At 42.2% G+C, this 23,602-nt stretch overlaps 1 pseudogene; it reads left to right on the top strand.

Annotated features, from left to right (window-relative positions):
- Positions 1 to 5,084: 5,084 nt before the first annotated feature.
- LOC101560168 overlaps positions 5,085 to 23,602 on the top strand; it is a 99,337-nt pseudogene continuing 80,819 nt past the window's right edge.

Raw genomic sequence — 23,602 nt, 5'->3', positions numbered from 1 at the left:
TTCTTGCGATGCTTTGTTTACCGTTTGTAGTAGGTTCTTATGATGCTGTACATGCCTGTTCACCTGTCCGTACACCAGTGTGCTCCATAATTTTTTTTTTTTTTTTTGCGTAGTTCCCTGGGTAGAAACATTTTGCTTAACTTCTGTTGTAAATGATCACATATGAGATCCAGTCCCAAATTCTAGACATATTCATCATTGACCTTTGGTGATCATATAGAATTTTCTCTCTATAGAAAAATATGACAATGTAAGTCATTAAAATATTTTAATTATAAACATACATTTATCTGCATATAAAGTATGGCAGTTCTACTTAAACGTGATAGAATAAAAAGTTCTAAAGTAGGATATAAAATTTGTTTATTCTGTATGAATCACTGTTGACCACAAATCATTTCTAGAATAATCTCACTATGATTGAAAAAGAAGGCAAGTAAAAATAAGCAGTTGTAGTCATTTTTTAGCAGTAAGTTTTAATTTCAGATGTCATCAATTAATTTTGCCATGAAGGATGCTAATTACCTCTCACTTTATTTTCCCTTCCTCCACTTCTCAAATTTTATTTTATCAGTTTATCATTGTCAAATTTTAAAACTTTGCCTTTTTTTGTGACCATGACTTTCCTTTGTTTATTTTTATTTCTTCATTTACAAGGATGCTATGTGCACTCCCAGGTCCCCTCACTCCCCGTTCATAATTTTTTTACTGCCTTCAACAAGTGATCCCACATGCTGAACCTATTACTTCCCTCAAGTTCCAGAAAGTAGGTATCTTCTGATTACTACATTGGAATTATGTCAGATATTGGTACATTTTTCTGTAGTCCCACTTCCTCTTACCAAAGACTTGGTTATTTAACTCCTTTGTCTTTTTTGGCAACTAAATGTTGCTTTACACAAATACAAGCATAGTCATTACCCTGCCCTCTCCAGCTTTGAGGGACTTGCTGTGTGAGTTGGTTGCTATAATAACCTACGGCTTAAAACTTCATAAAGAAGTTTCTTTAGCTCACACTTTTGGAGGCTGCAAGTCCAACATTGGGTGGCCCTGTTGGTTTGGTCTCTGGTGAGGGCCCCACGGTGCTGGCATCATAGTGAGGTGAAAACGTACCGAGGTTCTGGGCAGTGGCACCTCGGAGCTTCAGCTGGCCTGCACTTTGCAAGGTCCTGAGTCCTGTCCCACTTTGGTGCAGTCTTGCCCCTTGCACCCGCCTTTCTTGACCTTTATCCCAGGGCAGTGGTCTCCAGGACCCATAACCCAGGGCCAGAAATGGAAGAGTTAAGGATCAAAGTGACTCCTCATGCTCCTTTCAGAATCTGAGCAGGAGGCAGGGGCTGTGCCCCGCAGTGATAAGCCTGCTGCAGCAGCATCTGACCCCACTGCCACTGGCCTGCTTCTGCTTCTGCTTTTCCTGTGAGCCATCACTCTCCGGGTACATCCCCCTAAGTGGTTCTCTTTTCTTCAGGATTCCTTCTTTCCCCTTCCCCTTTTCTCTGGGTGGAGGCTAGCAGGAAAAGGAAGCGTTCTGAGACTTGATAGTAGTTGCCTGTTGCACCACGGAATTTAACGCCATACACTTACTGCAGCCTTTACATTGTACATTTTAATCAGAGTGGGAGGTCCTCATTTTTTTTTTTATCCCTTCCAATTAAAAACATGCAGATTATGGCTTGATTCATCTGTTACAGTGCTTTAGGCTCCCAGTAAAAGAACACTCAACTCCAACATAGCTCTGTTTACACTAAGTTCTACCCAGAAAACAAATTCTAGCATGATTTCAGAAGGTATCCTCTGAAAAATTATGCTAGAACTTGTTTTCTGGGTAAGTCTTATTTACAGGGAAGCACAATATAATAATAAAATTGTATTGACATGAGGGAGAAGATGGTATAGTCAGCATAGGGTCTGGTGGACTTTTTTTACTTTACTTCTAAACGGGGATGAAATTCATCATTTTACCATGTAGATTTTTAAATGTGCTAACCCTGTGTTTTTGTTTTGTTTTGTTTTTTTAAAGAACAGATCCATGGACCAGCATCACTGAGGAGTTTATTATTTCAGCCATTCTCAAGCAGTTGGCTTCACCTGTCCAGCTGCCAAAAATCTAGAGCAAGTAGCAAGAAGAGCAACTGCTTCTGAAGTACTTCCCTAGCCAGTGCAGCTGCACTAAGTGTGGCTTTTCATCTAAACATGAGGACTTCCAGCCAGGCATAGAGGCATGGACCTGTAGTCCCAGCACTCGAGAAGACTATGAGACAGAAGAAGCACAAGTTCAAGCCTAGACTGGACAATTTAAGTGACTTAACAATACCCTTCTTTAAAAATGTACATACATCTGTAGATACATAAATAGGATGGGGACGTAACTCCATGGAAAGGTCCTAGGTTGAATCCTCAGGGTTAGGTACCAACCCATGCAATTGACCAGACCAGGCATTCTGACGCAAGTAGATTTATTGGATGTATCAAGCAGGGTGGCTGTCCAGCAATCCAAGACAGCAGCAAATAATGTGGGGACAGGAGACTTTATAGGATCCTTTAGGGAGGGTGATTGCAGGCTGGAACAGCTGAGGGAGAGCCACTCTTGGCAGGCTACCTGGTCTCTGGGGGACTTTTAGAGTTACCAAAGGAGAGTTTCATGGTTGCTTGCCCAGGTCAGAGTCAGGTGGACTGCTCTGCAGTTTTCGGTTTGGCTCTGCATGGGGCCCAAGGGGAGAGTTTGGGGGCTGAGTGTCTGGTAAACCAAGAGGGAGAGTGTTTGGGCCAAGGTGCCTGGGAAACTTTGAATCCTTCCCTATCACTCAGGACCAAACAAACATAAATTATTTTATAAAGTCAGCAAAAAGTGAATTCATCTATCTCTCTTTGCTTAATAGGAACTGGACAAAAATAATGTTCCGTGAGGACTACAAACCATATTTAAACTATGTACACTTGTGTTTAAACCCAGCAGGGATGCCCTAAAGGAGACTGGAAGGCAGAGTATGTTCCAAACACTGCTCCTTTCCAAGTGCCCAGCTCTTAGAGTTGTCTCCTCTGTCCACCTCTGATCTCTTATTTCTGTGAAATTCAAATGCCTGAGGGTCTTACTTGGAACACCTGCTCCTAACTATTGGCGATCAAAGAGATGCATCTCAGTTACTTTTCTCTCTGGGACAAAATACCTGACATGACACCCAACATTAAGGAAGGAAACGTTTATTTAGCTCACTGGCTGTGGAGGCTTCAGCCCATACTTGGCTGACTCCAAGGCAGACAGCAACAGTTCAGAGCAGCAGAAAGCAGTAAAAAAGCAAGAGCAAAAAGGAAGGAGCAGCAGAGGGCAGGCCTCTCTCCCGTCCTCACATTGCCTTCAGGCTCTCCACCCAAGGTGGGTGTAGTAGTACCCACACCTATAATCCCAGCACTGGTTGATGTCTTAATCACAAATTCTAGAAGCCAGTTCGAGTGACCACATGAGGCCTTGGAGGGACAACTGGACACAACCAGACCGTATGCTCAGAAATAATTTTCCCCTTTGTCTATTTTAGGAGGTAGCAATTATTGCTTGCCAGGTTACTTTTTGTAAATATGTAATTATTTCATTAGAAGATAATTCTGCTGTTATTTTTATCTTAATGGATGGTAGGTTTTCTTTTAATGGATGTTAGGTTTTCTCCAAGATCTTTTCATTTCCTGTCTTCCTTTTTTTCTTTCCCTTCTGTCTTCGCCTCTCTTTTTTTCTCCTTTTTTCCTGTCTTCTCCATTCTGTTCTCTCTCTCCCTCTCTTTCTGTCCTTTTTCTACTGCTGTGGATACAGCCCAAGGCCTCATACATGCCAAGCAAGTGCTCTAAGATGAAGCTATGCCCCAGCTCCTTTTATTTTGGGACAAGATCTCACTCAATTGCCCGGGTTGGCCTTGAACTTGAAATCCTCTCACCTCAGCCTCTCCAATAGCTTGTTATGCAATTTATACACTTACAGTGTTCAATTAAACAATTTACGTGTATTTATAAAGTTATGTGACCATCTCCACTAAGACTGTTCATATTGGAACCTTTATAAACCATAGAAAGGAATCCTGAACTCACTGGTCTCTTTCCACTCATTCCACACAGCCCAGCCACACCCTCCTGCTCTCTAGAAGCCCTCAGATGAGCGTCACTGCATTTTTCTCCACAGCCGTTCCTGGTTTGGAAGCTGATATACACTGAGTCCTACAACATGATCACTTTGCGACTAGCTCCTTTGAGTTAGCATAATATTCCATTCTTGCTATCACAGGCATTAGTATTACCTTGCTGTGTTAATTATTTTTCTCTTGTTGATGAGACAAAATGCCTGACATCACAATCAGGGAAGGAACAGTTCGTTTGGCTCACAGTTTGTGGAGGTTTTAGTCTGTGTTCGGCGTGCTCCAAGGCAGGGTGGTGCGGTGAGGGGCAACTATTCATGGTGGTGGAAGACAGCAAAAGCAGCAAGAGCAGAATAGGGTGAGCAAGCCCGTTTTCCTCCTTCATAGGGCATGTGGGGTACCATCCCCTAGGGCAGGTGTAGCGCTCACCCCATCTCTATGCCCTTCTCTTGCACAGGCTCAGGGTACTTATCAAGTGAGAGTCCTGGCCCCCGGCTGAGTCACATAGTTGAACTTCTAAAGTTGACACAATGAGCAACATTCTAGAGGGTAAGGGCATGTCCTGTGTACCCTAGGATATGGAACTTCCAAGTTAGTTAGGCTGCTAGACTTCTCCAATTGGCATGATGCATAAACCATTACACTTTTTTTCTGTTATGAAATAACACCGTGTTGTATGAGCATACTGCACCATTCACTCATCAGTTCTACTCTATGGCTATTATAAATAATCCTGACACACACCCGAGTTTTTTGCAGGTATCTATAGTTGTTGCATATATAACAGGAGGTGTACTTGTTGAGTCATATGATAACTCCAGGTTTGTTACTTTGAGGAATGAATACACAATTTTCCAAAGTGGCATCTCTATTCTTGCATTTCTCTTTGCCAACTCTTTTTACTGCCTGTCAGTTTGATCTTAGCTGTCCGGATGGGTGTGTAGTGGACTCTCACTTGTGGGCTCCATGCACAAGATCCTGGTGACAGCCAGCCAGCCACTGGTGAGGGGCTTGTTTCCGGTTACCTAGGGTTTACCACATGTATCCTTCCTGTGCAGGGTGAGGGATGCAAGTGATGTCTCTTTTTTATTTTACATTTTGGTTCTGAGGATTCAATTCCAGGCCTTAGACATGCTGAACACACACTGAGCAGCTAAGCTATTGGCCCTGGGATTACAGGTGTGCACCACTGTACCTGGCCTCTGTGGCCAGCTCAGCACACATGGGGGCAGGGTCGGCTCAGCATGTGTTGCTGTGGATCAAACCCCAGTCCCTGCACTTCACTAAGCAGGTGCTTAGTCCGCTGAGCTATCGCTCTGGCCCTACATGTTTATCAATTATATTGGAAATATTTTCTCCAGTTTGTTCTTTGTCATGTCTATTTTATTTATTTATGCATAAAAAGTAAAAAATTCCATTTTTGAGAAATATGTGGAAAATCCACCCATGATATGTGACTTTCACACTTCTGTGAACTCCAAACATATGCAATCTTTTACATTCAAATGCTTCATAATCAATTTGGGATTTTGTAGATACCCTTTCCTTCCACTCGCCCTCTTTCCCTGCCTTCCTCCATTATCTTTCTTCCTTTCCACTTCTTCCTCCTTCTCCTCTTCTTCCTCTCCTCCACCTTTTCCTCCTCTTCTCTTTTTTCATTTCCTCCTTTTTTCTTCTTTGACAGAGCTGTACTCTCACTGTTGGTAAGGCTGTTCTTAAATTCTTGGGCTTAACTGATCCTCCTACTTCAGCCTCCAGTTAGATAGGTCCCCACTCATGAGGCCTGACACCAACTCCATTTGAGGTTTTGTTTGTCCCTAGTGGTACAGCAAACAGAAACACTGAAATGTCACTCAGAATGTGGAAGCAGATTTAGTTCACTTTGGTAGACACCCATCTCAAAGAAAAAATGTCCAGCCCAGTGAGGAAGGTTTTTATGAGGTTGCAAAGGAGAAGTATAGAGGAAGAGCACTTGGCTATCTTTGGTCAGTTCTGACAACATGTATTGTACTGACCAGAAATGAGTCACAGTGACCAGCAGTTTCTAAGAAACAGAAGTGACAGGAACTGTTACCTGGACAATTAATAAAAACTGAAGTATGCTGGTTGGGGGGCATCTTTTACTACATTTACCCTCTCTTCCAGTTTGCTGGCAGGTCTTTGCTGGGCACATTATATGTGATCCTCTGTGATGACCCAGGTAAGCCATTATGTATTCAAAGCCAAACTAGAAGCAGTAACATTAAGGGCTGTCAGTGGTCCCAGGAGGGGCCCTAACAAGGTCCCCCAAGATTGGAAAGGTCCACTAGGGATTTGTTGCTTGTTTCCCTCATTATTTGGTCTTTCCCCAAATTGCCTTAAGAAGAGATATGTGTGTCTTAGTATCCATGATTTATTATTACTCTGGCAAGGTGGTGAGAGAGTTCATCTGATGTAAGAGAGTGTCCATTGTGACTTGGACACTCACCAAATCTTAGTCAAGTGTTTGACTAATTGTAGTTTCTCTTGAGGCAACTGTTCATAAAGCTAAGGCAAAAGCCACAGCTAGCAGGAGAGCGCAGAGCAACAAATATACATACAAGTTGAAACAGAAACAAGAACTGAGGTAGGCAGTCTTAAAAGGCACAAAAATCAAAAGGAATAATGCACCAAGGTATGGAACCATGCTGTGAGTGGTGTCCTCAGGCTTCAGTCCTGTAGACTGGTGAGCGTCTGGAGTGACCAGAGCAGCAGGCCTTTGAGTACATTGTCTCTTCACAGTGAGAGTCTGAGGAGCTTTCTTGTCTAGGTAAGCTTTCTAGTAATCATCGGAGTGGGCTTTTTGAGCTCTGGAATGGTGGAGCTAAGGCTGGATTTCTAAAATTTTAAGAACTATAGATGTAGTTAATATACTTCTGTGTTATATGTGTGTGCAAGGGTATCTACAGGTATAGCTTGTCTTTTAGTTAAATTTTTATGGAGCTAGTTACAAGTGTTTCTATAGGGTTGTGTTTTTAATTCCTAACACTTTTGGAGCTTTTGTGGCCTGTGTGCTGTACAACGGGGCTTGCACACTTCTGCTCTCGGGCCAGACTGAGTAGGAGCACATCAGCACCAAGAGGTATCTGTAGCCCTCATAAGAATTTACTTTAGATGTTGTTAAATGGTAATGCTTCAGTTAGGTGGACCCCTGCAGGGGCCTTATGATTCTACTGGATTGTTTTGTGCACAGGTTTGGCATTGTTAAGCAGATTTCCAAATGGAAGCAGGAAACTAGATCTCTTCATTTTTTGAAGAGATCTTCAAAAAATGGCCATGTAGGCCAATTGGGGGTCTACATGGGTTAATTGTGCAGACCACCCTTGTGAGACAGCCTCAGCCCAAATAACTTTGTCCATGCATATCTAGCCTGCCGGACTCCATTCCTAGCAGAGCTACTTCCAACCGTGAACTGAAAGCATCCATCAGGGCATTTATTTTTAAGTTTGGTGAGCTGGACAGCAGTTCACTGATTAGTGCTGGCCGTCGTGGACTGGTGGGCTCAGTTTGCTGGGCAGGTAAGTGGCAGGATTGAGTGGTTGATTGCCACAAGAGTCAGGTGAGCAATTTTGCTTTTGAGTCCTGGTACAGGGTGATCTGGCTGTTGTATTTGGGGGGGGGGGCAGCACAGCATGTGGCACCCAGATAGTTAGGTCTCAGCCTAAGATAAGCTTGTCAGATTTCTCGCCCTGAAGGTCAGTGGCTGTTAGAGCATGGAGACAAGGTAGGGAGCAGCGCTGAGCCACTGGAAGCAAGTGGGCAGCAAAGGTGGGCCGCTGGGTGCTCCCAGGGCTGAGGGTCTATGTAAGCATCTTTGAAGCCACACATCATCATTTATGAGCAAATAAGTGGAATTCCACTTACCTTGGGAGTTCCCGAGGTTGGAGCTGTAGACAGGGCCTTTACTATGTTTTCAGATTTGTGCCTTTCCCAAGATACCTTGTAGCCAGATCTTGCAGCAGAGCTTTTGTGTCTTCCCAGCAGGCAGTTTGAGTGTCATTAATCAGAACAGTGATATTTTGTACTGGGAAACAATGAGGTCAGGTGTATGGGCTTCTCCGAAGAGGCTAACTGAGGTTTTGGGCCTATGGAAAGCTGAGTCCAGGTCAGTTGACTTTGGAGTCCAGAACTACGGATTTTGTAAAGTGGGGCTGGTTTGACCAAAGTGAATCAAAAGGCAGAAGGAGGCATCTGTTAGGTCCAGGCAGGTGTTCCAGCAGGCTGCGAATGACTGCAGGATAGGGACAACCACAGTGGCATTGACAAACTCAGAGATGCTGAACTGGCTTTACAGGCAGGAGAGGTGTATTTCAGAAACATTTTGTGATTATGAAGCCACCTGATGTATGGTTGCATTCTTTTCTTGGGGGACTGTGATGGCGAGCAGAAAACACAGAAATAGGCTATCTCAGATTGGCCAGATCTGTTGTTAGAGCTCCCCTGAAGATAGGAGAGTTCCCAGATCCTTGTGGGTGGGTTACGAGCAACAGAGTGCAAGGTGATGGCTGCATTGCTGACAATGCAGAGATCTTGCACTGGACAGTAATCCCCACTGAACATATGTCCTGGGAGGAGAGGAGTGTTTCTCTTTATTATTATTAATTTTATTGAGAAACAGCAATGAGACAGTTTCAAAACCGATTAATAGAACATAATTAATACATTGCATATTGTTGTCTTCTTAGTGGTTATTCATAGTACAAGATGCAGACACGATATCCTGTCCAAACACTATTAGTACAAATCTTTCTTCTCATTGAATTAAGAGAAAGTAGCTGTATATCTATCCTATTTTGTATATACAGATACAAAATGGTCCTTCCTTTGTATCCCTTTTTTGTTTAGTTTTGTTAGAGATTGGTATTCCATTGCCATTTATATATTGTAGGTATGTGAATTCAGCAAAATAATCCAATATAGTCCAGTAGTCCATAACAGTAGTGGGTTATCCGTAGAACTGGCAATGTCAGAGGTTGTTGACTTGGGCCTTTTACAGCTCAGCACATTAATATGGCTTTACTTTTTATACGTCGTTTTTATACTTTTCTGCTGGATTATTAAGACCAAGATAAAGCAAGACCTATATAACCAGAAATGTAACTTTTGTATCTGATAAGGTCAGTCAAGTCCCCTCAGGATTTATCCTGTAACCCTGTACCACAGTTCGAGAGGAGTGTTTTGAGGTGACTAACCATCTTTCAGGATCCTGAACTGCTTGCAGCAGCTGATGTGGGACTGGTACCTATTCATGCTTCCTGTGACAAAGGATATGAAAGCACGGTTGAAAGCAAGGCCTGGAGGTGGATCTTCAGCTCTTGCCTCTGGGAGGAGAATTTCCAGAACTTCTGGGTTGTGGTTATCTTTCTCAACCAGATGCAAGGTTAAACAAGAGGGTGCTGACTGGCTGGCTTGATGCCTTTAGCTTAGAGAGGAGGTCCCTTCCCAGAAGGAGTATGGGGCATCTAGGCACATACAAGAACACATGTTTGGTAAGATATCCTCCTAGGCTACACCTTTGTGCCTGGTAGAATGGGTGAGAGGCAAGAGGCCCAGTTGCCCAGGTGATGGTACTGTGGGATCCTGGTAGTCCAGCTGAAGAAAGCTCAGTCTGGCTTAGTGTGAGCTTATAAGACAGATCAAAGGGTTGTCATCTGTTCCAGGTTGAAGATTTGAGAGCTCTTTGTCTTTTTTTTTTTTTTTTTTTTTTTTTTTTTTTTTTTTTTTTTTTTTTTTTTGGTGGAACCAGGAGTTGAACTCAGGCCCTTGCGCTTGCCAGGCAAGCACTTATTCTACTGGGCTGTCTCTTGGCCCCAAGAGCTATCTTTTACTCTGAATGGGCATTTATTTTTTTAGTGTACATTTCCCTTATAACTCACATATTGGTTTTTGGCCAGAGAGTATGGTCATCAATCAGACTAGTTTTCTCTTGCAGGTCTTTCTGTTCAATGAAGACTGCATTTATCATCTGTGGAGTTTCAGGGGCCTTATGTTCAAAGGGGCATGGGCACTATAGGCTTCACAGAGTCTCTCATAAAAGGCTAAAGGGCTTCTGGGTAATAGTGGCAACTTTGAAATTGTTATTGCCCTCCCTCTTGATATCTTTGAGAAACTCTTGACTGGGTTATTTTGATTCTTCTTGCTGGCTGGAAAGCTGGCCCCATGACAGCAATAGTGGCATCTGCCAAAGTAAAATTCTCAGGTCTTGTTCAAGTCATGGGAGCAGGAGTTTGACTTCATTCATCTCTGTAGTCATAGAAACGCCCTTAATTTTTTTTCCTGCATTTAGGGACCACAGGTTTTGACTAATAAGTTCCCGCTCTGACTCCCTCCATGTGTACTGTGTACCCTTGAATGATGGTGCAACAGAAAAAGTGTGGGTGCCTCTCTGAGAGAGACCACTCAGGTGCCTGCCTGGCTGTTTGCTCTCAGCAACCTTGGGCTGTCCAGACTAAGGAGAAGCATAGGTAGGTTCTCCATTTTGGGCTCATTAGTTATGTCCATGAACCACAAGCTGGGGCTCAAGTAAGCTGCAGAGTTTGGAAAAGGAAGTCAAAACTCCTGACTCTGGAGCACAGTTAGAACAGACTTGTTTTCATCATATGTTACAAAAAACAATCATTCCATAGACATTTAAAGGTTAAAACATCCCAAGCTCCCTCTCAAGAGTGTCCTTGACTAAAGAGAGTTGATCAGGCTCTCCTGCTCCAGCTGAGCAGGACTTACAGACAGGCTAATTGGGAAGCTCCTGGGGGTCTTTCAGGAATCTGGCACACAGGCAGGCAAACAGGTGGGTAGACTTCGTCCTCCTTCCTTTAGTGTCCAGCGTGCGCCGCTCAGATGGGGAGCTAAGAATTCTCCAGACATCCAAGGGGACGCAAGAAATCTTGAGGACGTGCCTGCCTCTCTGTGAGGGATCCCTGCTTTGTCTGTGAGGGCCTGGACTGGTGAGCAAAGAGGTCCATTCAGTCAGTCTTCCCCGCTGATGTGCCAGTTAAAATGACAAACAGAAACACCAAAATGACCCCCAGGGTTTGGAGGCAGGTTTATTTAATGTCAATATAATAAATATGACCTCATATATAAAACATCAAGCCCTTAATGTCCAGGGAGGGAAGTTTTCATGGGGTTATAAAGGGGAAGTACAGAGGTAGAGTACTTGGCTGTCTTTGGTTCTTGCAGTGTGCATCACGGTAATCTGCCATTTCTAAGAGACAGAAGTGACAGGAGATATAACAAGAACTGTTCTCTGGGCAGTTAACAGAAAGTGAGGTATACTGGGGGAGGGCATTTTCTGCTACACTAGAAGTGAGATTGATTTTTAATTTCTTTCCTTCCATTGATCAGTTTATCCAATAGTCCATCTCCTCACTATCTGGTAATTAACCTTATCAAATACTAAATTGAAAAAATGCTGATTTTTTCCCCTGGCATTTCTATTCTGTTTTATTGACCTATTTTTTATGTTAGAATGATAAAGCTTTAATTATTCTAACTTTGTACTTTTGTTTCATTGTAATATTTTTAGGATTTGAAAATGTCTGAGAACTTGGGCCAACCAGATAGCTCAGCAGATTAAAGCTTAGACAGATGCAGGGACCAGGGTTCAATCCCACATGTGCCATGCTGGCCCCGCCCCCGGGGCACACTGAGACTACAGTTGAGACTGAGCATGGTGGTATGCACCTGTAATCCCAGCACTTGGGAGGCTGAAAATAGGAGGATCACTATGACTCTAATCTGTGTAGTGAGACCCTGTAGACCTGTACTAAATACATAAAAAAAAGAAAATGTCTGAGAGCTGAAGTTCTTTTTACCACATGATGAGATTTTTACTTTTAGTATCAATACATGGAGAAAATATGTACAGGTGTACTGGCTGATACATTGTATCAACTTGAGAAGTTAAGAAATTTAATTAAGTGACAGCAAGGAGTCAGGGTTCTCACTTTGCAAGCATCCTCATCCTGTGCAAGAGGAGGGCATAGACCTTGTGTGAGTTCTGTATCTCCTCCCCAGGGTAGTCTGCTTACAATATAAGGAAAGGAGAAAGGCAGCTGCTGCTGCTCCTCTCCCTGATCTTATCTGTTTTCTGCCACCATGAGCTGCTGCCCTCTGCCTTGTGCCACTCTGCCCTGGAGCCAGCCTAGTATGTACTGCAACCTCCACAAACTGAGCTAAAGAAACTTTTTCTTCTTTAATTTTGGGTGTGAAGTACTTTGTCCCAGCAATGAGAGAAAGGTAACTAAGAAAAGAGTAAGCATTCATAATTTGAAAATCCTAAATCCCAAATACTGCAAAATCAGAAACTTTTGAGCCACATGTAAAAAATTCCACATCTGACTCATGTGAGTCAAAGTATAGATGTGCTGAAAATATTTTATAACATTACCTTTAGTAGCTAATGTGATGGGGTGTGTGACATGTATAAGAAACAGCTGATTTTTATGTTTAGATTTAGTTCTCATCCCCATGATATGCTGTTGTAAATGGACAAATATTCTAAAATTTAGAAAACCTGAAATCCAAAACACTTCTAGTTCCCAGTATTTTGGCTAAGAGATCCTGCACGTGCTTGGATTCATAGGTCACAGGTTTTCTGATTTTGTTTCCAGGAGATGAAGGAAAACAGCCAGGTTTGGTAGCACAAGCCTGCAACCTCAGCACTCAGGAGCCTGTGGCAGGAGGATCACCGTGAGTTCGAGGCCAGCCTTAACTACAGAGTGAAACCCTGCCTCAAAACAAACAACAGAAAGAAGAAGGAGGAAAAGGCGAAAAGCAAGAGGAGGAAGAAAACAGAGGAGGGTTGCTCAGGACCCCATCACTACCGAGCACAAGAGTGATGCTGACACAGTGACACACGGCCATTCTCTGTGGGCTGTGAAGTCTTCCTGATGCTTCTCTGGACCTGTACCAGGTGAGCAGCCAGAAGGAAACTGAGGATTTGAGGGTGCGCACATAGCTCCACACGCTGTTCTCTTCCACAGGTGCAGCTGAGCATACTCTTATTTATTATGAAAGCATTTTATACTTTATGGTGTAGGATGTGTTTATTTTAGTTTATGTTACATTTTGGTGTAAGATGCTACCGGTATCTGAATAACTCATTTAACTCTTTCCCCTTTCACTGTTTGTTGTGATCTCATAGGAAGTCTAAATCAGAACTGCCTTTCATTTAAGCAAAGCAGTATCTAAACACACAAGAGCTTCTGTTCTCTTCTTTTCCACAGCTGAGAGTAAGTATTGATGTTCAGCATCTGAAGCTCTGTACTCAAGAAGGTGCATTCCAGAAGCAGTTGTAACCCCTAGTAATTGGAAAGGATGCGAAGATGGAGATCCTGGGCATAGCAGGCCAATGACAGGGCCCAGCCCTTGGGATGTGACAGTGCAGGATGTTGCTGCCCAGGAGCTCAGGGCAGAGGACTTGGCCTTCAGAGCTGGAAGGCGTGCTTCAGGGACTCAACTGTCACCTTGTTATCCATCTTCCTTCCTCATCACAGGCCACACCAAGTGCCCCAAACTTCCTTTTCAAATTGTTTTTATTTGTCACATGTTGAGGGCGTGCAATTGATAATTTTATAATGTATTCAATGTGTAATGAGAAATTAGAGCTAGCATTTCTAATTCCTCTTGTTTAGCTGAGATATGTAATAAATCATTACCTACTATCCTATTGTGCTTACAACACTGACCTTATGCCTCCTATTTAACTGTGTATTGGTGTCTGTTATCCAGGCTCCTTTCTTCCCCTCTGCCTCCTATACTTCCCAGGTCTTAGCAAATGTTCATCTCCTTTCTACTTCTACAGCATTGACTTTCTTAGCTTCCCTATGTTAGTAAGACCATGTGGTATTTGTCTTTGTGCCTGATTTCTTCTTTTTAATGTGGTAACCTCCAGTTGTATCTGTCTTACTGAATATTGCAATATTTCTCTATGGCTGAGTAGTAACTCATTCCGGAAGGTATCTGGAGCACCCACTTTATTAGAATCCCTAGGCAGGCAGCCTCAGCACCCTTGAGAAACCCCTGATGGTCCCACGAGAGCCAGATGGGTTCTTTGTGGTCTGCCTAGGCTCATGTCACTCTGTCTCTCTGAATTATGAATGAGAAGCAGGGACTAGCCCTTCAGCAGGTGCAGAGGGGTGGTTGGGGCATGTGAGCAGTGGAGACAGCAGGCCACTGTGCACACCTGAGCTTCAGGGCACCTCACCTACCATGCTGGGGGCTCAGTAAACCCCCTCTCCCATTAGCGAGCCACCAGCAGGGTGGAGTTTGCCCTGTCTGGAAGAACTCTTATGGTGAGTGATGCTGAGCATTTCAGCGAGATGGGACAGTGTAATTGTTTCCTTATAATTATGTATGCTTAAGAATGAACCAACTTGTACACAGAGTTCAGGGATTGGCAAATACAGCTAAGGGCTAAGGACCAAAGTTGGCCATTGGCCTCTTTCATGCCTCCCATGAAATGTAATAGCTTTTACATTTTTAAAATGGCTATCATAGTAGGTGAGGCACTGTAGATTGTATTCCAGAGAATGTATGTGGCTTTTCCAGTGTAAAATATTCAGTCTCTGGTTCCCCAAAGAACAAATCTTGCTGGTCTTAGCTATGGAAACTCAAAAGTAGTCAAGAAGCTTATTTGTCAGTCATCATTTTCTTGATTGGCATTCTGGGATTCTTCATCAAGCATCAAAGGTGAGAGATCATGCATGAGATAAGAACGCAAAGCAAATTTGGTGAGAGAAAACTAATAATTGGGTGTCAGGTTGGTACAGATAATCCAGTGACGAGGGCCAGAGCCTGTTGTGAGCCAGCCACCCTGGTCTTGATCAGAGGAGGTCTTAGGTTCACCCCAAGATCCCTGGAGTCTGGCTCATGGCTTCACAGTTGTGTTAGTTGATATATTGTGTCAACTTGGCTGAATCAGCTCTGGCAGTGTGGGGGCCTCACCCTGCAGGTGGGCAGGGCCCAGGAATTGAGAAAGGCTTCCTGCCGCCCTGTCAGATTTTTTGTCTCCTGTCGCCCGGCCCTGCTTCTTGGAGAAGTATTAGTCTTTTAGGCTGTGCCACTTTGGAGGAGCTCCGATCTTCACTGTGGAGCGCTGGTCTTCGCACTCAGCGCAGAAGGAAGAGAGAGGCTTGATGGACGCCGCTGCAGCTGCTGCTCCTCCTCTGCTCTTCATTGTTTTCTGCCTCATGAACTGCTGTTGTCTGCGTTGGAGCCAGTGGAATATGGACTGAACCCTCCAGTAACTGTGAGCTAAATAAACCTTTCCTTCCTTCATTTTGAGTGTCGGGTATTTGTCCCAACAATGAGTAAAAAGTAACTAAGACAGAATTTGGTACCAGGAGTGGGGTCATTGCTGTGGCTATACCTGACAATGTGGATTACAAGCTTTTGGGACTGGCTTATGGGAAGAGATAGGAAAGGTTCGGAGATGTTGCCTTACACACGAAGCGCTGAAACAGCTTCGGCTGTTCTGTATGGGAAATTCTGGTTAGAGCTCAGAAGACTTAAAGGTTGATAAAAAGCCAGCCTGTAAAGACCAGGCTAGGGAGGTTTCTGCTGGGAAGGACAACATTGGTTGTTGGACTGCGGATGGTTTGTTTTATGGGTTGGCAGAAGGCCTGTCTGCATTTTGCTCCTGTCCAGAGACTTTGCCTGAGACTGAAGTTAAGCATAGTGGACTAGTTAATCTTGAAAAAGAAATTTCAAAGCAGCCAAATATTGGGACAGTGGCATGGTTGCTGTTGGGGGCTTTTAGCCAGATCTATGTTAAGAACAAAGAGCAAAAAGCCCAAAAGGATGATTTAAAATGTTGTGAGTTTGGCCAGAAAGGAAGCAACAGGAAGGCTGTAGACTGTAAAGACAAAGCTGAGAGGATCTCCACTGCTAAAAAAAAATTAAGAGAGTAGAAAAGCTGTCCTGAGGGCATCACAGGAGGTGGCAGGTTCTTGCCTTTGCAGCCTCAGAATCACAGGGGTAAAGGACTTTACTTTGAGGAAAAAGCCACAGAGCCCCATGTTCCAAAATGGAGGCAGCAGCCACACCAGGTTCCAGAATAGAGGCGGCAGCCACACCAGATTGCAAAATGGCACCGGCATAAAAAATTTGTTTCTCAAAATCAGGGTCAGAGTGCTCATCGATCGAGGCACTTGACCCCTACAGCCAAGAGAGAGGAAACCCTGGCTACTGCTCCAGCTGGCAGCAGCCCTTGGCCTCATCCACATGGCTTTGGTTATAGGCACATGCAAAATGCAGGTGTTCTGAGGTTGAAAAGAAGGCTTGGGAGGCTAGGCAGTGTGCCTCTGAGAAGGCAGTGTGTAAAGCTGTGAATGAGAAGCCTACTCAGTGGAAACCTCATAAGTTTTAAAAAGCCAGGAATGTGGATGGTCTAAAAAAAGCTACAAAAAAGGAGCAAAAGAGGCCTGAGATAAAAGCCATAGGAGCTACCAGCAGAAGTGCCATAGGGGTGGAGCCAGATAAGGCTTTTGGAGCTCACAACTCGTTACAGGGTGCTTTGGATGGTCCACAGGGACTACAGGACTTAATGTTTGCCCTTCTGGACTTTGAACTTGTTTTGGTCCCAATTTTTTATATCCTGCTGTGTATACCTTTTGGAATGGCAATGCTTATCTTGTGCCCGTGAATGTTAAAAGTGTCTAACTTTTCATTATAGAGGGGCTCACAGCTAAGAGTTCGCCTTAGATCTTGGAAGCTTGGGACTTAGACTTTTCAGTGTTGCTAAAACTGGTAGGACTTTGGCAACTCTTAGAGATGGACTAAAATGTCTTTTGCATAAATGGTTGTACATGAGTCTTTGGAGGGCCAGGGGTAGCATGTCATGGTTCTAATGTAATGCAGTGCTCAATTTGTAAAATGTTTAAGCATGTCTGTGTCCCTAAAAATTGGCTTAAAAAGGTATATGTCTAGTTGCCAAGTTGACAAGGGGTAGATTGTGTTAGTTGATACACTGTGTCAATTTGGCTGAATCAGCTCAGGCTGCATGGGGGCCTCACCCTGCAGGTGGGCAGGGCCCAGGAATTGAGAAAGGCTTCCTGCCCCCTGCCAGACTTCCTGCCTTCTGCTGCCCCTCCCTGCTTCTATGGAGAAGTATCAGTCTTCTAGGCCGCTCCACTTTGGAGGAGCTCCGATCTTCACTGTGGAGCACTGGTCTTCGCAGTCAGTGCAGAAGGAAGAGAGACGCTTGATGGACACCGCTGCAGCTGCTGCTCCTCCTCTACTCTTCATTGTTTTCTGCCGCATGAACTGCTGTGGTTTGCCTTGGAGCCAGCAAAATATAGACTGAACCCTCCAATAACTGTGAGCTAAATAAACCTTTCCTTCCTTCATTTTGAGTGTCGGATATTTGTCCCAGGAAGGAGTAAAAAGTAACTAAGACAACAGTCTTCTGTCTTGAGGCCCAGGGCAGCATTACAGGAACCTGGTCTATATTTCCCTAGCCCTCTGCCTTCAGATCATTTGTAAGAATATCAAATAATACTCTCTATCTTCTTGGCTTATTAGATTTCAGATATTTATCGCTTTGCCACTATTGCTGAGGTACTCTCTTTCATATATAGTAGTGGGTGGAAAGAAAAACAAAAGTATTAAAGGCACATGGAAAGCTCCCATTCCTTTCATTGAAGGCATTGTTAGTACATAAACATTTGATACTATGATTCTTTTCTTTTAAAATTATTGCAGATGACTTCAGAATGATAAGCAGCACAAATCAGCCCCTTCAATATTCAGGAATCCAAACTCTGGAAAATAGTAAGCTGGGGAAGCAAAGGAGAGAGGTGGAGCCTTGGGAAGGATCTTCTGAGAAACCTGCAGCCTTCAGAGAAATTGAAGAGACAGAATTCGCACAGAAATAGGAAGGGGCCACCAGCACCAGCACCCCAGCTCCTGGCTTCAGGCTTCCAAGAAAGAAGGGCTGACTCTGCAAGGGACACAGTGAAAGCAGGGATTTCCCGATGGGAGTGAAATGGTGAAATGTAACAGTTAATGCTGTGAGTTGTGACCCTTGTGAGTGACCCCAACCCAGGTAGGTGCCTGCCATATTCCTGGAACTGGGTGCTTGAACACCATACCAGGGATGGAGCCAACAGAGCCCAGAACCCAGGACTTTATAGTCCCACAGTAACAGGTCGAAGGTCAGCTGTGGGACACATCCATGATCAGGGAACCTTGGTCAGGCCAGTAAGAGACAAAGAGTGGGGCTGGCCAGATAGCTCAGCATACTAAAGTGCCTGCCTAGGCAGAGCACAACAGCCCCCACATGCTGCACTGGCCCTGCCCCTGGGGTGCACTGAGACATCGATTAAAACTGGGCATGGTGGCATGCACCTGCAATCCCGGAGCTTGGAAGTGTGAAAACAGGAGGATCACTATGAGTCTGATCTGTGTGGTGAGACCCTGTATACCTCATACTAAATACATTAAAAAAAAAAAGAGAGAGAGAGAGAGAGACCAAGAGTGTTTCAATTTAAATGACACTGTCCCCACCCATTGGCCAGAGGTCAGGGTCAGCCTCAATCTGTGAATTTGAAAGCCCCAGGTCAGCACTCCCACCACCCTACTTGCTGGTGGCTGTGTCCATTGTGGACCTGAACTTTGACTGTCCTCTTTATCTGCCAGCAGGAGCACAGTCACATGCAATTGGCTGCGTCCCCAAACTGTGCCCTGGAAGACAACCACACATTTGAAATCACAGAAAAATAATATTCCCTACCCCTCCTCCTCATCCTCTGCTTCCTCTTTCTCCTCCTTCCCCTCTTCCTCTTTTTCTTCTCATTCATTTGATTGTGTTTTTCTCTTTTATGTTTTTTGTTTTTTGGGTTTGATTGTGTTCTCTCTCTCTCTCTCTCTCTCTCTCTCTCTCTCTCTCTTTTCCTTGCTTTCTGCATCCCCAGTTTCCCCGGGCTTGGATAGCCTTCCTTTGTTTTCTCCTTGCTTCTGATCTCTTTTTCTGCTTTTCTTCTCTTCTTCCTTTTAATATTTCTTCATTCAAGTAGTTCTCTCTTGTTTTCACTCTATACAATTTATTTCTTGTTTTATTCCTCTTTTTCCTTTATCTTCTCTTTCTTGCTAGGGTTTTTTTGGTTGTTGTTGTTTTGCCCTTACCTAATTCTTTAGCATCCTTCTCCTCCCCAGTAAGAGATCATACAATATTTTTTTCTCTTTTTACTTTTATTTATTTAATTTTTTTAAAGAATATAGAGTGATACAAAATTAGAAATGATACAAACTTTTATTAAACAAAGTAATAGGAATTGAACAATTGCATAATGTCATCTTCAGATTAGTTGTTTAGGTTACTAGATATAAACATTGGTGAAAAAAAGTTATAAGAAATTTAAAAAGAGGAGAAAAATAAAATTAAAATAATTAAGCATGCGCTGCTCCTTTCAATAAACTAGCAGTACAATTATCAAGCTATCCTGCATAAACACATAAATAAATCTTTTCCGCTCTTTCTTTTGTCCTTTTCCTGATCCTAATTTTTCCTTCCCATTGAACAGATTCTTTTCTTTTCACAGCATCTACAGTACTTCCAGATTGTATTTACTCCTTTAGGTTCTCACACCAGCGAGACAATATGATGTTTGCACATGTAGGTCTGACTTATTTCACTTACCAGTACAATCTCTAGTTGCATCCATTTACTTATAAAAGCCTCAAATATATCTTTTTTTATAGCAGAGTAATACTCCATTGTGTAAAAATGCTGCATCTTTTTTTATCCATTCCTCAGTTGATGGGCATTCTGATTGTTTCCAAGGTTTAGCTATGACAAATTGTGCTGCTATAAATAGGGATGCACATATATCTCTGTGGTATGATGTTCTTAGTTCTTTTGGAAAAATACCCAACAGGGGAATAGCTGGCTTGAATGCAACCTCCAATCCTAGCTTTTTCAGGAATCTCCACACTGATTTCCTTAATGGTTGTATCCATCTGCACTCCCACCAACAGTGGAGAAGAGCTCTGTCTTCGCCACAGCCTCTCCAGCATTTGTTATTGGCTGACTTCTTGATATAGCCATTTTTTTGTGGGGTAAGATAGAATCTCAATGTTTTTTCATTTGGATTTCTTGAGTGATTGATGCTGTTGAACATTTTTTTCACATATTTATTTGCCATTTATATTTCTTCTCTTGTGAAGTGTATATTCATCTTAGATGCCTATTTTTGGACTGGGTCTTTGAATTTTGGAGGCCTGGTATTTTTTAATTCTTTGAATGTTCTAGATATAAATCCTTTGTCTGAAGGACAATTAGCTATATTTTTTTCCCTACTTCATGGATTTTCTATTTACTTTGTTGGTGATTTCTTTTGGTGTGAAGAAACTTTTAAAACAGATGAGATCTCAATTGTTGATTCTTTGAAGTATTTCCCTTGCAGTTTGATTTTTGTTCCTAAGCTCTTTACCTACCACTATATGTTTAAGATTTCTGTCTATTTTCTCCTCTAGAAGATTTAGTGTTTCAGTTTTAATATTTAAGCCATGGATCCATTTTGACTGTAGTTTTTTTGTGTGATGATAGGCATGGTTCTATTTTTAGTTTTCAGTGTCTTGTTTACATTTCTCTTATTGCTGGGACAAAATACCCAACACCCAAAATCAAGGAAGAAAAGGTTTACTTAGCTCCCAGTTAGTGGAGGCTTTAATCCATACTCACCCGGTTCCAGGGCAAAGTGACTCATGGGTAGCAGCTCATAGTGGCAGCACACAGCAAAAAGCAAAAGGAAGAGCAGCAGCTTCAGCATCTAGCAAGTCTCTCCCCATTCTATTGTATGTATACTACCCACCCAAGGACCAGTGTAGCACTCACATACATAATCCCAGCATTAGATCACAAATTAATCACAAACTCTAGAAGCTTCTCCAGTGACAGCATGAGGCTTTGGGGGACAACCAGATACAAACCATAGCATCTTGCCCCTACCTCCAGAAGATTTAGTGTTTGAGTTTTAATATTTAAGTCTAGACCTATTTTGTCTGTAGCTTTTTGTGTGGTGATAGGCATGGGTCTACGTTTAGTCTTTGGCATGTGGAAAGCCAGTTTTTCCAGTGCCATTTATTAAATGGAATATCTTGCATTTTTAAAGAGGATGTCTTGTTTCCAGTGAATGTTTTTGTCCCATTTGTCAAATGGGAGGTGGCTGAATGTGTTTGTAGTTATGTCTGCATTTCTACTCTGTTCAATTAACCCTCAAGTTTGTTTGTTTTTTGTTTTTTATTCTTATTTATTTTTTTGCTATTAGCTTTGTAGTATAATTTCAAGTCAAGGATTGTGATGCCTCCTGCCTTGTCTTTGTTGCCCAGGGTTGCTTTTGCTATTCTAGGTAACTTCTGGTTCCAGATGAATTTTCAGACTGTTTTATCTAGGTCTATGAGGTATAGGAATGATATTTTAGTTGGGATTGTATTGAGTGTGTATAGCAATTTTGGGAGTATGGCCATTTTTACAATGTTGTTCTTCCTAACTGAGCAAGGAATAGCTTTCCATTTTCTGAAATCCTTTTTGATCTCTTTTTTCGGAGTACAGTAATCTTCACTGTGCAAACCTTTTCCTTACTTCATGAGATTGATTCCTAAGTATTTCAATTTTGGGGTTGTTATTATGAAAGGCATGGTTTCTCTAATTTCTCTCTCAGTGCGTTCATTGATTGGAATATAAATACTATTGATTTTTGAGTGTTTACTTTATATCCTCCTATGCTACTGAATTTGGTTATTAAATCTATAAGTCTTTTAGTGGAGATTTTGGGGTTTTCTATTTGAGAATCATGTCATCTCCAAATAATGATAATTTCACTTCTTCCTTTCTTGTCATTATTCCTTTTATTTCTCTGTCTCGTCTAATTGCTCTGGCTGATGTTTCTAGAACTATACTGAATAGCATTGGTGACAGTGATCAGCCTTGTCTTGTTCCTGGTTTTCAAGTAAAGCCTTTCAATTTCTGGCCATTTAGTTTGATGTTGGTTGTTGGTTTGTCATAGATGGCTTTTATCAGATTGAGGTAAAAATCATCTATTCTGATTTTTGGTAGGATTTTTACCATGCATGAGTGTTAGACTTTGTCAAAAGCTTTTTCTGCATCTATTGAGATGATCATGTGATCTTTGTCTTTGATTCTGTTGATGTGGTGTATTGAACCATCCCTGCATTCCTCGGATGAATCTCATGTGGTTGTGATGCATAATCTTCTTGATAATTTGCTGAATTCTATTTGCTAGCATTTTATTGAGGACTTTTGAATCTGTGTCCATTATTGGGATTGGCCTGTAGTTCTCTTTTTTTGGTTGGGTCCTTTTTTGGTTTTGGTATCAGAATAATACTTGCCTTCAGTAATGAGTTTGGGAGAACTGCTTCCCTTTCGATTTCACTGGAAAGTTTGAGAAGAGTTGACATTAACTCTTGTCTAAATTTCTTGCAGAATTAAACTGTGAATCTATCAGGGCCTGTGCTTTTCTTTGTTGGTAGGTTTTTTTGTTTTTGTTTTTTTTTTTCATTTTCTATTTCATTGACTGATACTGAGTTATTCAGATATTTATACCTTCTTGACTCAGCTTTGATAGTTTGTATGCATCTAGGAATCTGGTTTTTCTTGTGTGTGTGTGTTTTCCATCCTGTGAGAGTAAAGATTTTAGAAATAGGTATTGATGATATTCTGAATTTCTATAGGTTCTATAGTGATTTTACCCTTTTCATTCCTTACTGCATGAATTTGAATTTTTACTTCCTTTTTGTGATAAGGTTGGCTAGAGGTTTATCAATTTTATTTATTCTTTTGATTCTTTAACTCTTTATATTGTTTTTTTAATTGTTTAATTATTTCTATCATTTTCTTCATCTCCACTGCATTTATTTCTGTTCTGATCTTTATAATTTCCTGCTTTGGGCTTTGTACTTAACTTGCTCTTCTTTTTCCAGTAGCTTGAGGTGCAGCATAAGATTATTTATTCTGGTTCGTTTTGTTTTCCTGATGTGAGAATTTACCACTATTAATTTCCCCCAAGCTTTCATTGCATCCCACGTGTTCTGGTAAGTTGTGTCTGCATTTTTGTTTGATTGTAAGTACTGTTTACTTTCTTCTTTAACTTCATCTGTGACCCATTGATTGTTCAGGAGGGTGTTATTTAGTTTCCATGTACTTATGGAATTTTTGCTGTTTCTTTTGTCAATAATTTCCAGTTTCACTATAGTTAGATAATATGCATGGGATAATTTCAATTCTTTCACATTTACTTATACACGCTCTATGTGGTAGTTTTAGGACTTTATTTTTTGTCATAGAGTTTAAAATTTCCAAGTTTCTCTTTTATGTTCTCCCACTCCCAAGCCCTTTGTCTTCAGGGGTATGACTATAAAGCTTTGTTAATATTGACATATAACTTTGTAAAATTGCCACGTAATTATTTTCTACCACTGGCAAATATAGTTTTTGCATTTAGTCG

The sequence above is a fragment of the Octodon degus genome, unplaced genomic scaffold (assembly GCF_000260255.1).
Source record: "Octodon degus isolate 3935 unplaced genomic scaffold, OctDeg1.0 scaffold00192, whole genome shotgun sequence".
NCBI lineage: Eukaryota > Metazoa > Chordata > Mammalia > Rodentia > Octodontidae > Octodon > Octodon degus.
Note: the sequence above shows the minus strand (reverse complement) of the source record. Positions and strands in the feature narration are given on the sequence as shown.